The following is a 9,947-nucleotide window of genomic DNA, read 5'->3' on the forward strand; positions in this document are numbered from 1 at the left end:
GCATCTACCCAACTGGTGGGTGTCATTCTCAAGCGTCGAGGTCCCGTATTATACACGCACCGGGCCGAAAAGGCGCATGTATCAATTTTGCCGGCATATGCACACGGCGGCAGCTTCTGTCTGCCTCCCACAACAGCGCTGGGAGCTCTACCTAAAAGCCGTCTCTGGGTAGAAAACTGAGTCTGGCGGTCGCATGCCGCCAATTTCCCTACAGGTGGGCGTGCTTCTCATGCCTCTGGAACTCCCGCATATTTGTCTAGCACCGGGTCGGAAGCGTGCTTGCAACTATTTTAGCGGTGGGTGCCCAGCGGCACCACTCGTCCGCCTCCCCCAACAGCGGCGGTTGCTCGGCCGTTTCGCCAGACCTGAGGCGAGATACGAGGCACCCTGAGACCTTCGCAAATCTCTATAGGGCGCCTTGTCGAGAGCAGTACACGTATAAACAACTGAGCTCCTGGTCGGGCTACATCTCTCCCCATTAGAGAAACTGGTGGGGTTCCGCAGGCAGCGATAACCTACCGTGTGCCATTGCGCTCGATTCAAGGCTGCTCTCGAATTGGGCGAACTGCGTAGAACACCGAAAGTGGAGACCGCCTCCCTCCCCTCCGGCTGTTGAACGACAACTGGAAATTAGATGATGCAGAGCCCAGATGATTGTGCCACATAGCCATTTTGGGGGATCGGCCAATAGTTATTAGGTATTAGGTATTACAGGTAGTTATTTATAATAAAAAAAATTATTGTGAGCGAGACAGAAGAGGAATGCACAATGGCAATGAATGAGCTATAACATCAAATGGGATCCCAGTAGCAATTGCGCAGAGCATATTAATCTATGTGCAAAACATTAGTAACAGATGAGCAGCACTAAGCTCATAGATGGTGCCGCACCCAAACTTTCTTTCTGGAGCTTTCACGGTGTGCCTACAACTTCGCACTGTGATAACCCTCCTTCCAGTTTATCCTTTTGGTGATATAAATACTTGCCATTCACAATTATTGCTTTCGTCGTCACAATGGTTGCTCCCCATATGAAATCCGACTATGAGACTATACCTTAAGAGTGCACGTATAAGCATACGTTTAGAAGATACATCATGTAAAATTCGACGACATCTAGCTACTTCCTTACTTGCAGTTATGACGGCTCTAAGCGCGATGATTCACCGCTGAAAAAAACGTTCCCTGTATTTGCGATACCTCTTCTGCATAGTTCTTCGGAACAAGTGATCAGCTCTAGGCAGTAGTAGCATGGCTGCTGGATAAAAACACACCTTTTATCCAACGGCCGTGATAGTACGTTCTGCATGCAAAACTATTTCCAGGAAGCATGCCCCACTTGCAAAATCTGTCCCACCTCTGTAAGTCGTGAGGATTCCACCAGAGATGCCTTTCTGCTGTAGCACCCCTTAGCGTTAATCAAAAAGCTAACCCTTCCAAATGCTTCCCGCTACACTTGGGAAGAGATGCTAAGCTAAACGGTAAACACGTCCACCTACAACATACCGGCTATACCTCCGAACGAACTGTCGCCACGAATGATAAAATAACAGAGCGATTTCCGCGAAAGGTGATAACTGCATGTTCGTTGCCGTTGTTCACGCTAGTCACGGACACTTTTTTTTTGCATTTTGCGCAAATTATATTTTTAATTAGTCTGATCGAGAAGGCATCAAGGCAACACTTGTGGACAATGCCGAGAAATGATTGGAAACCGCGATTAAGGCAGCCTAAATCTTCTCTGGTCCCTTTTCATGACAAAAAAGAAAAAGAAGAGAAAAGGAAATGCCGCGAAAAAAGAATACTATGTGACAACATACACCTTTGTGCGCGAAGAATTTCAGCGCTCAAGAATGTAAAGCTCATCGAGTAGTAAGTAGCCCAGCTTATAGCGATGGGAACGTGTGGTGGCGCTCTTTCCCCTTCACGACGGAAGCTTTTGGCGGGTTTCCATGGTGCTCCAAACGAGCCGCCCTGGCTTTGAACGTGCGTGTGATGCACAACCTACTATATCTCGAGGTTTGCGCTCCGTCTTCCTCTGAAACCGCGACCTTCACTTACTCGTGGCCGCGTAGTGACATGTTACATTCTAAATTTCGCGGGCTGTATGTCGATGACCCGGCCATATGGACGTGGACGGCAGCGACCGGAGAACAGCAGGACTCGCTTCAAGAGGCCATTGGCAGACTGCCTGCATGGAAAGAGTCCATCCTTATCTCCGTAGAAATCGGAACTCCTTGCCTTGCGCCAACAAACGTCAGGAAGACTGCCTCGCGCAACGCCCGATCGCGAAGTCACGCTGAACGGAGTGACGATCAAGGACGTGCCTGTCATAAACTTGCCTCATGAACTTGTCATAAAACTTACCCGTCATAAAGGCGACACGAAGTATTAGGCCTCTTGAGAACGGTTGCTTCAAGAATAAAACATAGGAACACCTTGATACACATGCCCTGTGATTTCACACTTTGAAGGCAAAATAAGTATACTGCTGGCTTGATGAACATCCAATGTCGTAAATGATGACGTTCCTGTTCCAATACGGTGGCATTGTTGAACCAGCTTCACCACAACAGCATTTTACCACTGCCGTGACAGTCCCCGTGCCAGTATGCAGATTGTCACTCAATCTAACAATTCACGCAGCTTTTGTGCCGTCAGCCCTCCCTAAACAGGCACGGCATCACTGTAAACGGCATCACTGTATTTGAACTTTTACGATGATCAACAGTGCTGGCACTGCGCCACCACAGCGGACGTTTGTCTGCAGCGAAAACTGCCTTGGGCCAAATTCAGAAAGCTTCTCGCTTGTAAGTTATATTTGCGATTGGCCGACCGCCTTTGCTAATAATATCTTCGGCCTCACGATTGACTGCAATTTGATCTTACGATCAGTTATAGCGCAAGAGCTTTTCCTGAATGCAGGCTTTGGGCCCGTATTTACATATTTACCAGTAATAATTATATTCTTGCATCGGCTGGTGCTACACAACACACTGAGGTAAAGTGGCAAGTAGCCGACAGTCGTATGTTGCCCTTTAGTTTCACAGACTTAAAGCCCAAGAGAAATTTTAGACAAGTCTGTATTTTTGCTTTTGAACAGGTAATGCTATGTCACACTTGTTAATTCTATTTTCTTAGTTGAAGATATTCTCCTGACGCAGAATTTATTCACCAACAAATGACAGATCTTCACGGAGGAACAGCACAATGGAAGCGATTGAGACTTCCACGCTCTACTATTCAAATTCAGTTTTCTTTTAATTTTACATGTACTGGAAACCGCCTGATTCTTGGCCACTCCCGAGTAGGGGCTATGCGCCAGTGCTTGGAATACAGGACAAGACTTGCACAGTCCCACATAGTAGGTAGGAGCCACATGCGTTATAGGAGACAGCACCAATAACCTCTCTAATACACCAAGGATATGAGAAGGCTGTTTTTTTCTCTAGGTAAGACAGCCTGTTTTGCTTTTCTTTTTAGATGCGCAGCGCACTTTGGGTGGCTGCATGCCCTTCAGTTTGCATGATTCAGGAGTGATAGAATATTTCTAGTACTCACTGGCGCCAATTGTTCGGTGCTCCTATTGGCTATAGAGTCATTGAAAGGTATCTGTAGAGCGCAACAAAACAAAGACACAAGAAGAAACGAAGACGAAGACAAGACATACAGTACACTGCAATTTAGGCAAAATCCCACTTTTGCTGCCCAAGAGTCTAAGCAGTTGGTTACATTAGAAATGGTACGCTAATCTCGGGTAAGTTTTGAAAAGAACTCCGCTTAATTACGTGATACTTTGTCACATAACTTTATCGCACACGTCGCATTCGCGGCATCGAGGACAGCCGGTGTTGAAGCGAGACCGCACAGCAGCAATACCGAGACTGTAGGGCACCACTTCCTGAATATTGGTTCGAAAGGTTGCTTAGAAATGTAGTGGCGTTCCACTTACATTGCCGGAAATCCATTCTGAGTCTGTTTCAGAAAGGACTGTGTCTACAGTAGGATACAACTTAGAAAAACAGCAGTTGGCAACCAGGGCACACGGACCGCGCGAGATTGTGTTACTCCGCCGACCAAACACAGAAGCAAACAAAAGTCGTCGTCATGCGACCTTTTTTAAAATGGCGTCGTACTTGATACCTCCGTAGCGTCTGCTGTCCTTGAGTCTTCATCGGCGGAAGCGATGAGGTGTGCAAGCGACATAGATGAAGTGATGGAGTCTGACAATTTCAGTCTTCAAAAGTCTGCGGTACAGCTCGTTTTACTGCTGAGCCCGTTTTACTCGTGGAACTTCGCTGCCAACAGAAGTGAAGCTTGATAATAAATAGTTGCAGCGACGCAAGTGTTTTCTTTGTATTCAATAAAAATTTGGCTTTCATCGTTTCACTATAGTAAACGAGTGAAAACATATAAAATTACAAAATCGTAATTTTATTTTTGCGTTTACCGCCTTATTTAGATAACAAGGAAAATTTAAAGTACGAGCTATTTGCAGCCTTGCGTAGTAACAGTGGCGGGCTTATGAGGGCGTGGGCGGGGCTTCATTGCAGACTTAAGATGTATCCGACTATGGTCATTAAACACCAGGAATACTAGGCTAAATGATATTTTGGCTGGTGAAGGTTCATGCCAGGGGTGGACAAATTTGAGGGGTCATTTAGTAGCTTAATTAACTACTGTGCACCTAATTACGTTTTACTGATTTAAATGGTATGTCTGCAGTGCAGATTAGACATTTGTAACAAATGGTTATACATCATTAACACGTCGCCACGAAGCCTTTTTTCCCGGTTCGCGTGCGAAATGTAAGCTGATCACATCATGAGCGTGCGTCATGAACGCGTGTAATCACGTCATCTAGATTTACGTCACTTTGTTGACGCATCGGGATACGTGCTATCACGTGACATGCCAACCAGAGCGCCAAGCGGGTCTGCGCTTGCTTTGCTTGCGCTCGTTACCCGAAACAAAAAAGAAACGAAGAATCATTGTTGCTTTTCGACAGCGAACGAAACTTCGCATTACTTTCGCCGCTATAGGTGTTCTAGCTTTATGGCATGGCTTTTTCTGCGTCACATAGCCTTAAAAGGCGTGGTTATGCGCAGTTATTGTTTACTAGCGCGAACAAGGAAAACGGAAAAAGACGTTTGCACAGCACAGAGCGATGTAGCTGAAATCTAGCGCTCTGTCCCGTCCCACCCTTCTTTCCGTTGGTGTTGTTTGCGCTAGTAACTACGTCACAGCAACTGTTCAACATTAACTTGCCCGAATCTTTGTGTTCATTACTTCGGTTATGCGCGCTCTTCACTTCGACGACTTCTGTATCCATCGCAAATTGAGAGGAACTCTTAACACCGATGTTTTTCAAATAAGGAGATATTATTAGGGAGTTTTAGAATAGGGGCCCCAATAGTTTGGGGCCCCAAAGAGCTTTGCGGGTGTTAGCGTTGGGCACGTAGGAGTGAAAAGTTTTAGAATAGGGTTTGACGTTTGCGGATAGCGTCTTGCGCTGACAGCGCCACTACGGCGTCAAAGAAAAACCAAGGTCGATTCAAATAGGTCGCGAAGCTTCGGACTAAAAGCGATTCAGTACAGATTGTCACCGAAATCAGCATGGGGGGTTATGGGAGCAGCGATTGAAGCGCGACTATGTTTGGAGGGAACAAACATTGGGAAGAAAAAACGCGTTTTTTAATTCAAACGAGACAGTTACATTCATTCAACGAAAATAAAATTCCTAGTCAATTTTATATATTCGTGTCGAGTTAAAAAATACAAGTTTAATTTATTATTATTAATAAATGCATTTCTTTTCAGCGCCTATCGGTACAGGGGGCGTTGACGCCACTATCACTTGCAATGCAATGCACGTCTTGAAATGGGCAGAAAGGCGCACTCGTATCACCTGTTGAAATACGCCCCCCTCACAGTTTGTGCTTTCTTGCTTGTAGAAGTTTGTCTGAATTAGGTGACGCGGGTAGCTTCATTGCTTCTTTATCTGTTCAGTCAAAAGTAGTGAGTTACGACCCCCAGATAATTGTGTAGTTGTTTTCGTGCGACTGCGCTGGCCGACGGGTTTGGCATCCAACAATAGGATCAGCACTCTACACCTAAAGCTTTCGTCGGCCTCCAAAGAAAGTATGTTCTTTGCAGGGATGCGATTTCGACAACCGTACGGCTGGCCTTTTCCTGCATCGCTTTCCACGCTGAAATCTCGAAACGCCCATCAAGTCGAATGGCGGGGCCTTTGAATATATAGCTCCAAAGGAAAACAACAAAACAAATTTCGCGCCTTCGAAAACAAAATGACGTCACTTCTGCTTTTAACGGACATGGCGTCACATTATTTTTTCTTCCGCCGGAAGTGTTCCCACCACATACAGATGGCGCTAAGCTCCATGGACCGCCGATGGACCGCCATGTTTTGAACGTATGGGCTCCTATGGAAGCTTCGCTACCAGGTATATTTACCTTGGAAAAACTATTAGAAATAACTAAATAAAATATACCATTTTATGATAGGAATAATAATTTTTACTTGCGTGTATTCGCGTTTAAGTACAATTTAGAGGTTATTCTCTGTAAGCAGCAAACAATTAGTTGCGCTTAGTTTTGAGCAAACCAAGTTTACGAGCCTTCACCAGCCAAGCTTAACCGTGTTAGGCCTACGAGCCATAAAATCTACAATCGAATTCAAAATTAGCGGCGTCTAATGAGTCAATCTTCATAACACAAGCTAGTTGAGAGAAAGCGATAACCGCACTCACTTCTCCTAGCTTGCGAGCTTCACGCGTTACCGCGAATCGAACCCAGTTTTGTGCTAGGTTAGAGCCGTCGCTTCGATGGGTGCCGCCATGTTTTCCGACGCAAAGCTTTTGGGGCCGCTATTTGGGCTCCCGCTAAATCGGTGAAATAGCGTTCCCAACGCAAAACCCAAACGGAGTTTGCGTCTTGCGCATGCGCTGTGGCTTCGACGCTATTTCTTTGGGGCCCCAAAACGTTTGGGGCCCCTATTCTAAAACTCTCTATTAATTTTAAAAACTTAGTTCTTAAAATTTCAGTTAGTGAATATTGATGAAATAGCCTTCCGAACGATCAGTTTCTTTACCCTTGCCAAGAAAATGTATCACTGTGTCTTTTATTAATTAGATGGCGTTGAAGTTGGAGCGCTGGTAGATATACGTAGCGTCCCCCCCACACACAAAAATGGCATAATCAATCAATAACTGTGATATAGTCCAGAATTTTTTCTATTTCAGTAGTTAGACACAGCTCGTCGCGCGCGCGCGCACGCGCACGCACACGCACACACACACACACACGCACACACACACGCGCACACACACACACGCACGCACGCACGCACGCACACACACACACACACACACACACACACGCACACACACACACACACGCACACACACACGCACGCACGCGCACGCACGCACGCACGCACACACACACACGCGCACACGCACACACACGCACGCACGCACGTACGCACGCACACGCACGCACGCACGCACGCACACACACACACACACATGCACACGCACACACACGCACGCAGGCGCACGCACGCGCACGCGCACGCACGCACACACGCACACGCACGCACGTACGCACGCACGCACACACACACACGCACACGCACACACACACACACGCACGCACGCAGGCGCACGCACGCGCACGCACGCACACACGCACACGCACACACACACACGAACGCACGCGCGCGCGCGCACGCACGCGCACACGCACGCGCACGCACGCACGCATGTCCAGACGTCATCACCGGACATCGGGAAGCCCATACACATTGTGTCCGCTGTATGACATCCTGCGCTATGTGAGTTGTGATTGAGCTACCATGACAAATTCATGAGTTTATTCATTTTATTCATTCATTCTAAGTGATGCTTTCTATAGAAACCGATTTTGGAACAATGTGTCTAATTCGAAACATTGCACTCCTACAGGTATAACCGACGTTCCTACAGTATAAAATTGGGGTTTGCTGAGCATTTGGCAGAGCAGTGAAATGTGGCCCTGGTACAAACACACTACGTGGTTCCAAAGGTCACTGAAGACAGCTGCAGACAAATGCTGGCTATCTGAAAGTTGCACCCATAGGTGTAAAGAATATTTATGCGATTTCCTGTTAAATGAAGTTTCGTGTAGTAGAAAAAAAAACTATATTCTTGGAACGTAAACAGCCGATTGAAAACAGTCTGGTTAGAAAGCAATTGAAATTATACTAATTAAATAAACACCGACTGACTAGGTTTATTAAAGTGAACCTGACTTTTATGAATCCTTCCAGTTTATTCTTCAGGGTTGGGTTCAGGAAGCTGCGGCACATCATTACTGATCCGGCTTGAGACCCACGATGCCGTCCCGGCGGTTGACTGAGCCTGCTACGACTGGAGGCAGAAGCACTTCCGGTCTGTTTCCCTGACGACGGCAACGGAGCAGTACAAAGGAAGTGAAGGTATGCCACTGCGGTCTACTTTGGATTGTACAAGTACGAGAAATTGGCCAGAGGCGAGTGATTTGATTTGATTTGATTTATTGATTTCCATTTACACACACACACATACAGAGGAGTGGTAAATGGAGGTGGATGAGGGACAAAAGCCGTACAGACGCGGCTTGAGGTAACCTCAGACCCTTAGGTACAATATGGCTGCATGGGGTAACACATCAAGCGCCATATAAATTACATTTATGTAGTGGGCATAAAATATTGCAGTTATACAATATATGAAAGAACAGTGAAATATTTCCACAATAACAATGCAAAACACACTGCGGCATTGAAATAAATAAATGATATACTCTTGGTAACATAGACAAAAAAAGAGGAACATAACATACATTATTAATCATTAACAAACGCGCTCTAAAGAGGTGAAAGCAATAGAGTTTTAAATTATGACAGTGATAAATCCTGTAAATTGAAGCCTGCTCTGTCATATAAATTCAGTAATCTTGGAAGGTTGGTACACAACATTTGACAACCGTAGTTAGTTGTAGAGCGCGGAACCTTCCAGACTTCAGGTGTACGAGTTGAATAACGGTATGAATTGACGGATAGATTTGCAAGTTCCACAAGTAAAGTACTTTTACGTTTGGCATTAAAGTAATACTCGCGTAATAGTCTGCAGTTATAGATGTTATGGGCTGTCGCACTGTTGTATTTCTTGAACAGGTTTTCAGTATGGGCGGCAAACGGTACATTAGCGATGACACGTAATATTTTCTTCTTCATGCGAAATAATTTACTCAAGTTACATTCAGTTGTGGTGCCCCATACAAGATGCCCATAATGTATGTGAGACACGAATAAGGCATTATAAATTAATAATTTTACAGAGACGGGTAAAGTATATCTGTATCGATTTAAAACACCTGTTATGCGGCTAAATTTTTGGAGTACAAAGCATACATTGTCGTCCCATTGCATGGTACTCGTGAAGTGTACCCCTAACACCTTTGCAGAAAGATTGAGTTCTATATTTGTGGATCTATACGCTAATGTTAGATCTGGAGGAAGAAGACTCATGCCTTTGGTATGAAAAATTACGGCCTTTGTTTTCGCCGTATTTACTATTAGACAGTTCTCAGAGGACCAATAGGATAGGCTGCACAAGAAGTCATTTGCCATACTAATTAAATTGGTGCAAGAACCGGACGAGATGAAAACACTTGTGTCCTCTGCGTAAATTATAAATTTCGCCTTTTCGTAGATGGAAGTAATATCGTTAGCATATAAGTTAAATAGCAACGGGCCCAAAATGCTACCCTGTGGGACGCCACAAAATATTTCTTTGGTTACCGATGTATTGTGGCCTACAGAAACAAACTGGCGTCTGTTATTAAGATAAGATTTTAATAATTGAAGTGGAATGCCTCTAATCCCATATTTCTCTAGTTTGTAG

This window comes from Dermacentor variabilis, unplaced genomic scaffold (assembly GCF_050947875.1).
Source record: "Dermacentor variabilis isolate Ectoservices unplaced genomic scaffold, ASM5094787v1 scaffold_18, whole genome shotgun sequence".
Classification (NCBI taxonomy): domain Eukaryota; kingdom Metazoa; phylum Arthropoda; class Arachnida; order Ixodida; family Ixodidae; genus Dermacentor; species Dermacentor variabilis.